Source organism: Puma concolor, chromosome B2, assembly GCF_028749965.1.
Source record: "Puma concolor isolate L17-30 chromosome B2, mPumCon1.1.hap2, whole genome shotgun sequence".
Lineage (NCBI taxonomy): Eukaryota > Metazoa > Chordata > Mammalia > Carnivora > Felidae > Puma > Puma concolor.
In genome coordinates, this window is record NC_141671.1 from 125,719,836 (window position 1) to 125,734,611 (window position 14,776).

Sequence of the window (14,776 nt, forward strand, 5' to 3'; positions counted from 1 at the left end):
GGCGGGGCAGTGGGGGCTGGGGCGGGGAGTAGGAGGCAGGGTGGGGAAGCGGGGGGCGGGGGAAAGGGGGGGCGGGGGGCGGGGCCAGGATGCGGCCTGGGGGGCTGGGGACCAGGACCTGAGCGGGAAGGCAGGACCCCTAGTGCCGAACCGGGCGTTGGCTAATAGGCAAGACTAGGACCGGAAGGCAGGAAGAGGCCCGTTCCAAGGACGCTCGGCCTTAAGGGCATGGAAGTCTGTGGTCCTGACAAGGGCCCACAGGTTTGTGAGGAACTTGAGTCCAAAGGTTACGTTCTTTCGATTCGGCACCACCTTCCGCGATTATTCTTCCTGTTTTTGCAGTGTTCTGGGGTTGCAGAGCTTTTCCTGAGGCCACAACCCAGCCACAATCCTAACCTTACCCTGTTAGACTTCACCATCAAGGCGTCTGGAAGCCTGGGAGTTTAGAACGCGAAGAGCCTTAAATGCCTTCTCTAATCCCTGCATTTCTGTTCGAGGAAGCTAAAACTTCAGTGGTGAAATGGTTTGTGTAGACAGCCCATATCGAATTGGCTTGGCCCAGAACTACTTTATCTTTGGAGGAAAAACAACTTGTGTTATCTTTTCAGCAATTAAATATCACATAGCGATTTCTTAAGCAACCTCTCATCGTGTGATCCGCCCTCTTTCCTCCCTGACCACATCACCTATTACTGGGCATTTCTCCTATATTGATGTTTATTTTCTCCTCTTAGAATGTAAGCTCCGTCTGCCTGAAGTCTGGCACTTGGTTGGTATTTGCTGAGTGAAAGAATGCCTGCAATATTTTAGAGAGAAAAAAAAAAAAGATGCTCTACAAACTAGAGAGGAATTATTAACAGGATCATTTTATTTACATTAATAAATGCCTCAGCTCTGAGACTTCTGAAACTTCAATGAACATATGAACCACTTGTGGATCTTGTTAAAATGCAGGTTGATTTAACTGGTCTGATTCAGCTGGGTCTGGAGATTTCTGCATTTGTAACAGAATACACAGAGAATGCCCGGGGCCTCTGACTCTGAGACCATACTTTGAATAGGAATGCTTCAGCTCCATCTAGACCAAGTTTGGGGGAATATTTTGCTTGGTATTTATGATGCCCACTGTCTTAGTCTGTTTGGGCTGCTTTAACAAAAAACCACAGACTGAGTAGCTTATAAGCAACAGAATTTTACTTCTCACATTATGGAGGCTTGAAGCCAAAGATCAAAGTGCCAGCATTATCAGGCACTCTTCTGGGTTAGAGACTTCTAGTTGTGCCCTCCCATGTTGGGAGAGGGAGAGAACACTGTGGAGCCTCATTTATAAGGGTGCTAATCCCATTCATGATGTTTCCATCGTGATTTAGGCACCTCCCAAAGGCCACATCTCCTAATACTAATACATCTCCTAATACATCTCTAACTCCCCTTTGGGAGTTAGAATTTCCACATCTGAATTTTGGTGGGGGTGGGGGGGGCGCAGACATTCAAACATTAGCACTCACTATATGAAAGGTACCTAGTCATTGCAAGCATGCAAGGATGAATAAGAACTGATCTTTGCTGTGTAGGGGTTTATGGAGTAGGACAAAACATAATCCAGTTCAGTAACTATTTTTTAGTAGCCATCACTGGTTGGGCTATCCATGAAATGGACCCAGCAGGGGAGATTAGCATGCAAAACAGGCTGTTGTGTGCTCTTGGGATCAACCTCTGTGAAAGGGAGGGGGAGGAAACAGGATTGAGCAGAGGGAGAGATTGATCTGTGATGTCATCCTAACAAAGGCTTCAGGGGACCTCTGGGAGCTGGGATGGCCTTTGAGAGGGAGGGATCATGAGTTGATATGAGTGGTTAGGCCTTCACCTCCCAACATTGATTGGTCGTTGGATACACACCACCCCTGGAAGGAGACGTGATTTGAGCTTGTCCGTTTCTTTAACTGAGGCATTATCCAAAGAGGGCTGACAGTTAAAGGGTTTTGCCAGCACTGCTCCCAGCAGCAAGGAGGGATGGGGCTAAGTCTTCTGTTCCTAAAGGGGGATATGATCAGAGCTTCAAAGTCAGCATCCACCATAGTACCTATCCTTCTGAGGCACCTTGCTAGTCGCTTGGAGACTAAAGACGTTTATTAATTCACTAAATATTATTGAGTGCCATTATGTCTATGCAACCCTGTTATGCACCGGGATACAGACCTGAATAAGACCGATATGCCCCCCGCCCATGGTGCTTACAGTCTGTGAGCGATTAAACAAGCATTGATCAAACTATCACGTAACTAAATACTAAAATTGTGGTCATCCTTATCAAGGAGACCAGTGGATTTACAGGGAGTAAACAGAAACTTGGTTTAGACTAAGTTTGAAGGAAATTCTCTCTTAAGGAAGTTATAATCATGACCTGCAAGATAAGAGGGAATTCATTTGGACAAAACTGGGGCATGGGGACTCACAGGCTAGTATGAGAGGTAAGAGGATGATCAGTAAAATATATTTTAAAACCCAGTATATAAATCTTACATAGCCACACAGAAAGCAAATGAGCAGTGCCAGTTTCCTTGGTAAAAATCTTGTGCCTATCCAAGTATATCCTTGAACATCCAAGTATATGTTGGTCCCCACTATGTCCTCTGGTGAGTTTTTAAAGCCAAAAAACAAAGCAAAACAAAACAAACCCAATGTAGGGTAAGGGGTGAATAAGTCCAAAGCCAAGTGTGAACTGAAGTGGCACTCAGAAGCTAAGGCTGCATTTTGTAGGTCAAAACAGGAAATTAATAGCCCAAATAAAATAATTTAAGATGCTAGAACTATGATGTAATGAGAACAGAGGGTGAGTGTGCAGCACAAGCTATGCACTTTGGGCTCCTGGCAGGCATTGTGTATTTCCTTCCTTTTTCCTCTAGAGCAGAAAGGTCTGCCAGTTTCCCTTTAAAGGCCACAAACCGTCCAATTATTCTATGAACTATTCTATTTCCAATTCTAATTATTCTAGGAACTATGACTAACACTTCCCCACCCTCTCACACTTTACCATCGCCTCTATCCTGCCCCTTACCTACGTTTTCACCACAGAACGTATTACCATCCGTATGTGTGTAAATATATATATCTCCAGATATATAAGTATGAAATGGTGGTAATCGTTACCAAAGAGAGCAACGAGGTTATTAGAGCACAGATTCTCTCTCTCTTCCACTAGAAAGTAAGCTCCTTATTTTCTTCACTGCTATACCTTGAGAAGCACCTATCACTACACAAATATTTATCGAATAAATATATGAATGACAAAGCAAGCTTGTGAATAGATGTGGGATTAGAACAGATACAGTTAAATTTATGGTTGATTAAGCTATAATTGGGTCACTGATGAGAATTTAGACCATTTGTTCTTGCCCAGAACACAACCCCCTTCCAAGGAAGGCTGTCATGTTACATCTAATCCTATCATATCAACCCCTGACTCAAAGGCAATTGTCCATAGACTGCAAAGTCTTTTAGTAGATAGCTTGTCCTGAAGCATTGCCTAAGAGACGCCATATGTAAGATGGTGACTGTGGCAGAAATTGTTCACTAGCTGAGTGCTAATAACGTTTCTCAGTATCCTTCTACCTTTCTGTCTTCTCACAGAGGCTATAAAACTCAATACTCACCTTCCCAACCTTCATGGCAGCTACGTGTAGTCACGTGACACAGTTCTGGTCAATAAGATGTAAGCAGAAGCCTGTGTGTGTGCATGTGAGCATGTGGTGGATGCGAAAGGAGAACTTGCTAGCCTTGACCCTTCTCCAGTCTTCCTGCCTGAACTGTAGACTCATGATACAGTAGTCCTCCTGCAACCACGAAGCAACATGATTGAGGATAAACAAGCCAACAGCTAAAAATGGAAGAATAAAAAGAAACCTTAAGGAGTCAATGTTAGCATCAAGCGGCTGGACCAATGTCTGCAACCACCAACCTCTGGACTCTTGTTTTAGGGAAAAAATAACAAAACTCTATTGATTTAAGGTACTGCCAGTTTGGTTTTCTGTTAGTTGACCTGAAATTTTTTTCGCACTCCTTGTTAGGACACCCTAAATAAATTCTCATTCAGAGAGCTGGAATGTAAACCACAAGAATGGATGGGGTTAAGTGGGAAAGAAAAAAAAAAAGAGTGAGAGAGAAGCAACTGGGACACCTGGGTGGCTCAGCAGGTTAAGCGTCTGACTCTTGGTCTCGGCTCAGGTCATGATCTCATGGTTGGTGAGGTCAAGCCCTGAGTCAGGCTCTTCGCCAACAGCGTGGAGACTGCTTAGGATTCTCTCTCTCTCCCAGTCTCCCTGTCCCTCCCTGTTCCCCGCATGCTCCCTCTCTCTCTCTCTCTCTCTCTCTCAAAATAAATAAATAAATTTTTTTTAAAAAAAAGGAAAGAAAGAAAAGGAAAAAAAGAAAAAGAAAAAGAAAGCAGCCAACTCAAGGACAGAAAGTAGAACTTTAAACAATTTTTTTAAAATGCTTATTTTTGAGAGACAGACAGAGTGCAAGCAGGGAGGGACAGAGAGAGAGCGAGACATGGAATCCGACGCAGGCTCCAGGCTCTGAGCTGTCAGCACAGAGCCCGACGCGGGGCTCAAACTCACAAACTGTGAGATCATGACCTGAGCTGAAGTCAGCCACTTGACTGAGCCACCCAGGCGCCTCAGGAAGTAGAACTTCAGCACACGAAGCAAAGGTGATCTGTCATTGAGGGGGAACAGGAGGCCCCAGTGTTGGGGCTGCAACAGTCTCCAGAAGCTTGCTGGCCCTGCTGTGACCAGTGCTCCTTCCCTGTGGCCCCTGAGGACCGGCACACTGGTGGCTGTTTCCTCTTCTGACTTTCCGGCACATCTTCATCCAAATCCCTGGTCACTAAAGGTAACCTGAGTGTCTCTGTCCGTGGCAACTAAAAAAAGCTCACTTAACCTAATTTCTAGCCATTGTAGTCAGTCTCTTAAAGAACAGCTACCATATTCTTCCAGAAACCATTTCTCAATGTCAGACAAAACACTGAGCTGTTGGATGACTACTGCTGAAAAAAACCCAAGAGACGTAAAGAAGCTGCAGTTTGTCCCCAGGGCCTCTGACTTCCTCTTTCAGTGCTTCTGCCTCTCTGAGTGCTTCCTCTCACCACACGAATGTCCAGTGCCCTCTTGCTGCTTTTTACTCTTTTATTTTTTTCATTTTTTGAGACACAGAGGGCTCAAGTGAACGAGGGGCAGAGACAGAGAGAGAGAAAGAGAGAAGTGGGGCTCATCCGAAGCGGGGCGCGTGTTTCACCCAAAGCAGGGCTCAAGGTCACCTGATGTGGGACTTGAACTCCCGAACTATGAGATCATGACCTGAGCCAAAGTCAGATGCTTAACGACTCCCCATCTTGCTGCTTTTTAGATACCAAGAGTTCTCCTACATTGAGAGTACCTAGAACTGCCCTGGCTCACAAGGCTTCAGCTTAAGGCTTCTCTGTACCTTGATCTTTAACCAACATTTAGGTAAACTGTTTTATAATCTGCAGGCACATGCTCTTAGCTGGCTTTGAGTAAAGATGGATAAACAGCTTATAGACATCAGCATTTGGTAACTATTCTAGCGTTGGCACCCTTAGGTATTTTAGCATTATAACATTCCCTAACTAGCAAAACAATGGATTTGCAAGACTGTTGTCTTTTTCTTGAGTCAACACATCAGCAGATGTTTTTTAAGAGAGACTATACAGTGCAATGTGCCCAGTGGGAAGTGTCTTGACGCCGGTCTACCTGGCTTCAATGCATCCGTCACCGTTAATTAGCCATGTGACCATGGGCAAGTTACTTCACCTCTCTGTGCCTCAGTTTTGTTACCTGTAAAGTGGAGATAGAATAGAGTGTACCACACGGGATTATTGTGAAGGTTAAACGAGATCATTATGAACAGTGCTTAGCCCCATGCCTGACAGGTAAGTAGATAAACATTAGCTGTGTATTATTATATGCCAGATACCCTCTGCCATAGGGATGTAAAGAAGAATAAGGTATAATTACTTCTCGGAAGGGACTTACTCTATGAGGCAGAGGATTGTAAACAAAAATCGTGTTACAGATTTGTCTTGTCATAGAAGTTCCTGTTAGCTGTGTGGGAACAGAGCAGGGATGTTCTGTTCAAAGAGCAATCCGGAAATTCCTTCCGAGAGGAGGGGACCTTTGAACTAAACCTTGAATCCAGTTTCTAGTCTCACCTGGGGGTCCTAGCCACCACCGACTAGTGGTGAAGAAAATAAAATAGAAAACTTTATCAACGTGTGGGGGCCAAAATGGGCCGCTTTAGCATGAAAATTATTTTTGAGTTAAAAAGCAATGAAACGCCTCAGGCCCCCGGTGGCTCAGTTGGTTACGTGTCTTGATATGAGCTCAGGTCACGATCTCACTGTTCATGAGATGGACCCCCACGTCTGACTCTGTGCTGACAGCCTGGAGCCTGAGCCTGTGGGAGAGTCTCTCCTCTCTCTGACCCAACCCCACCCTGCTCTCTCTCAAAATAAATATTAACCAAAAAAGTATGAAAAGCCAGCAGATTTGGGAACCACTCTTTTCTTCCCCACAAGTGCCTACGAGAAGTGAGATGGATCTGCTCCAGGAAGACAGTTCTCCCCGTAGATAATGATGTCATGACATGAGCTAGATTGGCAGACAGGAAGGAACCTCGCAAGGCCTGTTTGATCAAACTCCTCTGTGGCCCAGCTGCTTCTGAGAAGCTGAGCAAACATCTGTTTCCCAACATTTGCTCTTTTTCATCTTCCTGTGAATTGAATTCTTTCCCTTTGAAGACCCCTACCCACTTCTCCTTAGTTCAGAATCACATCCATACCTCATCCTGCCTGTCTTTGGAATGTCTATGTCTGTGTGGATTCCTCATATGCCTTAAATTAAAACTGATTTTCTCCTGTTAATCTTCTCATGTCAGCTTGATTCTTAGTCTGGCTGGAAGGACCTTGAAGGGGATAAGAAATTCTTTCTTCCCAACAGGTATGTATTTTTCCTATCAACTAAAATAAAATGAATGTACCTTTCACTGATTGCAGTGAACATTTCAACGTACATTTCGATGATTGCAAATAATAAATCTGTTAGCATCATCAGCTTGCATTTCCCCTGTTTTTGCCTTTATAGCCCCTGTACCTACAGACCCCCAAATTCTGCACCTCCACTATACCCCATTCCTTACTCATTCACGTCAGGTGTAAGTACATCAGCAGGTTGGTAGAAGATCATAACAAGAATTTGCTTTTTTCTAAATTGAGATAGAGTTGATATATGCTGTCTATCAATTATGTCAGTTACAGGTTAATCAACTTTATGTTACAGGTAGACAGCATAATGATTCCATATTTGTATATATCGTGAAATCATCACCACAATACATCTAGCTAGTATCTGTCAGCATACCAAGTTACAGGTTTTCTTCCTTGTAAGAACTTTGAAGATTTGCCCTCTCAGCAACTTTTGAATACAGTATTATTAACTATAGTCACTGTGCTGTATATTACATCCCCATGACATTTATTTTATAGCTGGAAGTTTGTACTTTGACTCCCTCCACTCATTTCACTCCTTCTACCCCCCCCACCCCCTGCAGCTACCCACCTGTTGTCTGCATCTACAAAGAAGCTTGTTTATTAAAATTAAAATATAATGAAGCCAACACTAACCCTTAGGCTAAAAGCGGGAGGAACAATTTCATCATGACCTAAGTGGAGACAATAGAATAGTTGTAAAAAATTGCATCAATCTAAGAGGAACAGTAATGATGGAAACAGAAAAAAACTGCAGAGTCCCGAGAGGCAAAATGGTTCAGTGTGTCCCCAGCCGAGCCCCAGAGAGAATGTCCATTCCTGGTTATGCTCACATTCAGCCCCTTTGCCAGAGAATACAGGGGTGGGAAAGCAGACTGCCTGGGTTCAAATCCCAGTCCCGTGTAGTAACCCTGTGATCCTGGGGAAGTTATACCTCTGTGTGCCTCACTTTCCTCCTCAGGGAAATGTGGATAAAGTGACACTCACCTCAACAGGGCAGATGTGAGAGTTGAGCGAATACATGAGAGGGTTGCACAGGGCCTGGTCCTGAGAGGGCACATGAGAAATTACGGTCCACCTTTCTTTTCCTGGCATCAACTAGTTACCGTTTCCTCCTCTTTTCTCCGGCCCGCAGTCCCAGGGCACCCAGGCGTTGGCATGTGATGTGGGCAGAACTAGGCCTTCCTGTGGCCATTTTGGGGGTACTTGGCACTGAGCAGGCAGAGAAAGGAGGTAAGGACTGGCCCAAAACGGAATTCCCAGAAGGAGGCCTGGGAGAGTAAGAGACCTGACGACCTAGCCATGCCTCTGGGAAGCAAAAAGGCAAATTAGGAAAATCCGCTTCAGGAAGAGGACAGTTCGTGTCCAGCAGAGTTTTTGCACACGTTCTAGGCACAGCACCTCAGGAAAACTGGAAATCAGAGGAGACATTCAGGAGGTGAATGGGCCCCATGTCTGACTGAGCGAGGATGAAGACAAAACCCTTGTTGGCAGGGCTCAATCTCATGGGAAACCGATTTCGAATTTCTCTCTTATTAGTGCCTCAAAATTTTCGGCAACTCCCTAGTTTCATTACAAAATGGCGACCGTAATGATGACTGTATTAAATTTATTTTTATATCTCTTTTAGGGAAAGGGATGAAAATTCAGAAAGAATAATCTGTTGATGGTAAAAATTGTTCTCATCTTCTCTGTGGAAGAATTGCGGGGGTTTTAAATCAGAGCCCAGAAGTTTAAACAGCTACTAGCAATGAATTTCCTTTTTAGAAAGTGTTACATTGTAATCATTACGTCATTATCACTTCAAAAGGTTTGTTCTTTCAACTTTGTGGTTTAAAATGTGTGTGTTAATTTGTCAGCAGTGAAAAGGAGCTGGGGAGTTCGCTGAACTGTAATTGTGGTTTTTAGCGAGAATACTCGGGAGAATCCTCGCATTGCTTGAGTCCGAACGAACGTCAGCAGACTCTTCTCTTTTCAACGTACGAGACTGAAACACAAAAGAGACTGGGCATATGATCCATTTTTAAGTGATGAAGATTTGGATTTAAAAAAATCTGTAAACCCAGTCCCTTTTTCAGGTTAGGGAACAAGAAGGAGAAAAAGGTCAGAAGACGTTTTAAGAGTCTAGACTTGCCAATAGCTACCTGTGGCTACCGAGCACTTTTAATGTGCTCGGATTCGGGCACGAATTCTGGATATGGACGACTCAGTACAAAAGGAAAAAGTAAAACATATCATTAATATTTTAAACGTACGGATTACACGCTGAATGATCATGCCTGGAATATAGCGAGTTAATAAAGGGTTCTCAAAATTAACTATACCTGTTTCTTGGGGCACCTGGGTGGCTTGGTCGGTTAAATGTCTGACTCTTATTTAGGTTCAGGTCATGATCTCACTAGTGAGTTCCTGAATTCGAGCCCTTTGTTGGACTCCACACTGACAATGCAGAGCCAGCTTGGGATTCTCTCTTTCTCCCTCTCTCTCTGCCCCTCCCCCATTTTCTCTCTCTCTCTCAAAATAAATAAATGAACTTAAAAAAATTTACACCTGTTTACTTACACCTTTTCATACTTATTTAGTGTGGCTATTGGAAAATTTAAAATCACACACACACACACACACACACACACACACACGGCTCACACTAAAATCTACCTGACTAGCAGTGCCTGGGTGATTCAGTTGGTTAAGCGTCTGACTCTTGGTTTGGGCTCAGGTCACGATCTAAGGGTCGGTCCCTGAGATTGAGCCCCGCATCCACCAGCTCTGTGCTGACATTGCAGATCCTGCTTGGGATTCTCTCTTTCTCTCCCATTCCCTCTGCCCCTCCTCTCTCTCTCTCTCTCTCTCTCTCTCTCTCTCTCTCTCTCTTTCTCTCTCAAAATAAATAAAAATAAAACTGAAAAAAAAGAAAAAGAAAAAAATCTACCAGACTAAACACGAAAGTCCTTTATTTCCGTCATTTTCTTTGCATATGTGTGGACACCACGCTGGTCTCAGGCTCTTCTGCTTGGATCCTGCAACAGCCTGCTATCTGCAACTCCTTCCTCACTTCCCCACTTTCTGCTTGCTGCTGAGATCTTCCTCAGTCAGCATTTCCCTGCTAGAGACTGACAATGACTCCATCCTGCTAAGTGTAAGGTTTCAGGTCTTCTGCCTGGTCGTCCTTTGCATTACCAGTAAGCTTTGAAATTAACTCTTGTTTTAGTCCAAACAATAGAATTTGTTGGAAAGGATACCAGGGCATTTCAGGAGGTCCAAAGACTGGGCCTTGGGAAAGGAGGCAGGGATAAGGAGAGCACCGTGGGCTAATTCAGGAGAGTTATTTCATTGCTGTCCTGTTCCCACGCTCGTGGTTAAAAAGGCTACCGGTTGGCCTCTGATTTTTACCTATGAGGCTGTTTCAGCTACTGGTAGAATGACACTTGTCACATTCTGATTCTAAAGTTGAGATGTCCAGCTTGGGGGCCCTGGTCTAATACTGTATCTAATACTCCCTTTAATTTTTCACATTGCAGTTGGCCTGAGCATACGGGCTGTCTCAATACTCACTGACTGATATCACGGTAGTAACAGGAAATTGTTGTTTGCTTTACCTTTTAGGAAGCACTTGTAAATAGCCGTTATATTCCTGAATTCTCACAACTGCAAGCTGTTTATTATCATTCTGTAGACATACCAACAGAAGTGCAGATCAGCGAACTGACTTTCCCGAGGTCCCAAGCCAGGTGATTTGGTTGGCTCATCCTGAAGGCTGGGCTCTTGGCCACATGTCTGGGACCCTTTCCACTCTTGCATGCTTCTTGCTACTCTCTTTCCTCAGGAAAACCCCCTTGGCTCTGACCTTGCAGAAAGCGTGTCAGAAGTTGTCAGACATCATCTGCTTTTTATCAAAGGTACTTTGGATGTGGGAGGAGGAAAGTGGTGAGCTGTACTAAATAGATGAGTCATTGTCTCAAGATTGAGGAAGCCAAGATTTGTATCTTGGGGACTTTTCAGGAGGATGGTGAGTTTCTTGACGTTAAAAACAAACAAGTGAAGGAAAAGAGGAAAACAGACTTCAGGTTTTTATTTTCCCTTTTTCCTTTTGATGCACATTCTTCTTATTACATTTCTCACCTGCACATTTCTTACTGATCTTAACAATTTCTTGTTAAAAATGCCCAGTGTTGTTGTAATTTACTTACTTTCTATAGCATTATAGAAATTGACATTAATTGACAACCTCTGGAGAGGTGTTTGTACATATGCTTTACAAGGCAGTCTTTCTTTCTCTTTCTTTCTTTCTTTCTTTCTTTCTTTCTTTCTTTCTTTCTTTCTTTCTTTTAATTTGAGAGAGAGAGAGGAAGCATGCACCTGCTGGGGAGAGAGGCAGTGGGGGAGAGAGAGAGAGAGAGAGAGAGAGAGAGAGAGAATGTTAAGCAGCCTCCACGTTCAGCCCAGAACCCTATGTGGGGACTGATTTCACCACCCTGGGATTATGACTTGAGCCGCAATCAAGAGTCAGACGCTCAACCGACTGAGCCACTCAGGTGTCCCACAAGGCAGTTTTTCAACTCTTTTCCTACTAACATTCAGGTCTGCACTTAATTGAATAAGCCTCGCTGAGGTTTATCACATTTTTCTTCCTTTTCTGCTTGGCTCTTCTTATTCTTCTCAAATACTCCACCCATTTGCAAGAAAGCATTCTGATAGGTGTCCTTATTTCCTGGCCAGGAAGGAAAGAACAATGAATCTTCTCAGCAGGAGACACTTGTGGATGAGTCACAGTCATAGCATAACTTTTTTCTGTGCATGTATTCTCCTTAAACATTCTCTTGCCAGCCTTTAAAAGTTTTGGGGGGTATTTAGTATTATCTGTGAGAATCTGGAGAACTAGTTAGTATTAAGGTCTTGTTGGATAGAAGCTAGATAGGAGCAGTAGATAGAGGCAGCGTCCCAAGTCCTTGAAGGGAACGACAGAGATAAGCTGGAAGCAAGGAGAGTGATAAATAGATTACACATTACAAGCCAGAGGACACAACATCCTGACCCTGTGGCTTCTAAGACCTTCAGCCTGACAGACCTAGAGTCACTGTCTAGAGACCTAGAGAGTGCATATACACTCTCCTCTTCCACCTCTGCCCCAGGGTTACACCTAGACTCATTATATACGTTGACATTGCAGGCACAGTCACCCCTCCCCCCACATTGAGGAAGGCTGCCATGATGGTTCTAGAGTCAAAAACTCCCCCTCCCAACCTGTGGCAGGAGTCCTGGAACCTACATGTTCTCCCACCATGAGAGTGCACTTTCGTTTTAATAAACTGCTTTGTGCTACTTTCCTTCTGGCTGGCTTTATCCAAGTGCAGATCGCCACGTAAGTCTCGTGGGAAATACAAGGGCCAAGACCTCCATTCACACAGTGCAGACCTCACCCCTGACATTCTGAACCGTTATTGTTTTACTTGGTTGCTTGCTGTAGTGGGATGAATTAAGTCCTGTATTGGGCAACCAGAGTAATTGGACGATGAATGTTATGTTCGAGTATAGTTTTATGAAGGTTTCTAGGCTCTTTAAAATACCCAATTTTGCCTCCTTCTGGAAGAGAACTATAATATTTTTACTTCAAAAAACTTTTAGGGGCATCTGGGTGATTCAGTGGGTTGAGCATCTGACTCTGGATTTCAGCCCAGGTCATGACCCCATGGTTCATGAGATTGAGCCCCGAATCGGGCTCTGTGCTGACAGCAATGGAGCATGCTTGGGATTCTCTCTTGTCCTCTCTCTCTGCCTTCCCCTGCTTGCTCTCTATCTCTCTCTCAAAATAAATAAAAATAAACTTAAAATATTTTAATGAATTATACACAGAGAAAAGCATACATAAGAAAATATTATTCATTTTCAAAATCTGAGTATACTAAGTAACAAGCACCCAGAAGAAACAGAACATTACAGCACCCTAGAATTCTTCTCATGCTCACTGCCTGAAAGAGAAAGAAAAAAAAAAAAGGTTTAGAAATGAGCTTAGAAACGGTAGCTTCCACGATATGCAAGGCTGTATCATTATAGAGTAAGTCTTTGGTTAAAAATGGTGTTCACTTCCCCTGATTCACTTATCTTTCAGATGTTTTAGGTATCTGGGAATTTCTAAATGCTCAATCTTGGAATCACTTGTTATTATCAGCCTTAACCTTAAAATGTCAGCTACAGATTGTCACTGTAAAGTCTAGCCACCTCGGTTCCTTGGCAGTTACTAATTGTCTCCTATGCCAAACCCCTTCATGCAGTCTCTGGGTCTCAATTTTCCCTCTCTTTAGCTAAGACGAACCACTGTCCCGACTTTGGACGCCAGAGATGAGTTGCCTGTGTTTGTACTTTACATAAATGGAATTGGATTGTATGTACTCTTTTGTGTCTAGGTTCTTTCACTAACCATCAATCATTTTATAAGCCTACTTCGGATCCTCTGTCCCTCTCTGTCTCCCTGCCCCTCACCGTGCATGCTCACTCTCTCTCTCTCTCTCTCAAAAATGAATAAGGATTTAAGAAAAAAAAGTTTTTTGATTTTTTTTCAGTACATTCTCATGTAGCAAACCTAAAATGTACAAAGATGCATAAATAAACAAAAAAATAATATGCATAATCTCACCATCTATAGAGAACTACTATTAATTAAGACTTTTGGGTATTTTTTCCAATCCTCTTTGTATGAAATTTTTTTTAAAGATTATTTATTTTGAGACAGAGAAAGTGTGCAAGTGGGGGAGGGGCAGAGAAAAAAGGGGACAGAGGGTCTGAAGTGGGTTCTGCACTGACAGCAGAGAGCCCGATGTGAGGCTCGAATCCCTGAACTTCGAGATCATGACCTGAAGTCAGATGCCTAACCTGAGCCACCCAGGCACCTGTATGAAATGTTTTACAAATTTACATAGCGAGGATGAGCTGAGTAGTCAACTGCGAATTTTTCCTTCTTTTGGCTTAATATTGTATTTTAACATTTTCTTTTTCATTAAATATTCTTCATAAATATCATTTTTTGGGAGCAGCAGGCAAAAGTCTATTGGAGTATAAGATTAGAAAGGAACAATAGTAGGAAAGCTCTCTTTGCAGAGAGGGGACATTCGGAAGTGAATGCCCCATGAATATCATATTTAAAAACTGGATATTCTCATTTCATAAATCAACCATCATGTACTTACTCATTCTTCTGAGGGAATCTTTAAATTTTTAATTGCTGGTTAGTTTTTTAATACATAAATCTTTTCCTGCACTTCTGATTACAGGGAGGTATCTAGATGTAACGTTACCTGCCAAACCATCTGAATGCCTTAGGTGTGCTCGATAATTATTTCCCAAAATATTTCAGGAGTATTATACCAGTTTATACTCCTAGTAGCAACGTATGAAAGCATCTCTGCTGTGTATCCTTATTAGCATTGCTTCTTGTATCACCAAGAAAGGTTTCTGGGGGCACCTGGAGGGCTCGCTCAACTAAGCGTCCAACTCTGGGTTTTGGCTCAGGTCATGATCTCACGGTTTGTGAGTTTGAGCCCTGCGTTGGGTTCTGTGCTGATAGCGCAGAGTCTGCTTGGGATTCTCTCTCCCTCTCTCTCTGTCCCTCCCCTACTCACGCTCTCTCTCTCTCTCTCTCTCAAAATAAATAAAGTTAAAAAGTTTAAGAAAAAACATTTAAAAAAAGAAAAAAAAAGGAAAGGTTTCTGGTTTAAT

The 14,776-nt window shown here is 43.2% G+C and overlaps 2 long non-coding RNA genes across 2 annotated transcripts; one reads left to right on the plus strand and one right to left on the minus strand.

The window, feature by feature from the left end:
• Positions 1-97: 97 nt before the first annotated feature.
• LOC147581236 (uncharacterized) lies at positions 98-9,381 on the plus strand. The gene is made up of 3 exons (XR_015251566.1): positions 98-4,008; positions 6,955-7,016; positions 8,199-9,381. It is a non-coding gene; the product is annotated as an uncharacterized LOC147581236 (long non-coding RNA).
• LOC147581237 (uncharacterized) lies at positions 8,655-11,360 on the minus strand. Its single transcript, XR_015251567.1, has 2 exons — positions 9,722-11,360; positions 8,655-9,050 (listed from the first exon to the last, which is right to left on the minus strand). It is a non-coding gene; the product is annotated as an uncharacterized LOC147581237 (long non-coding RNA).
• Positions 11,361-14,776: the final 3,416 nt, after the last annotated feature.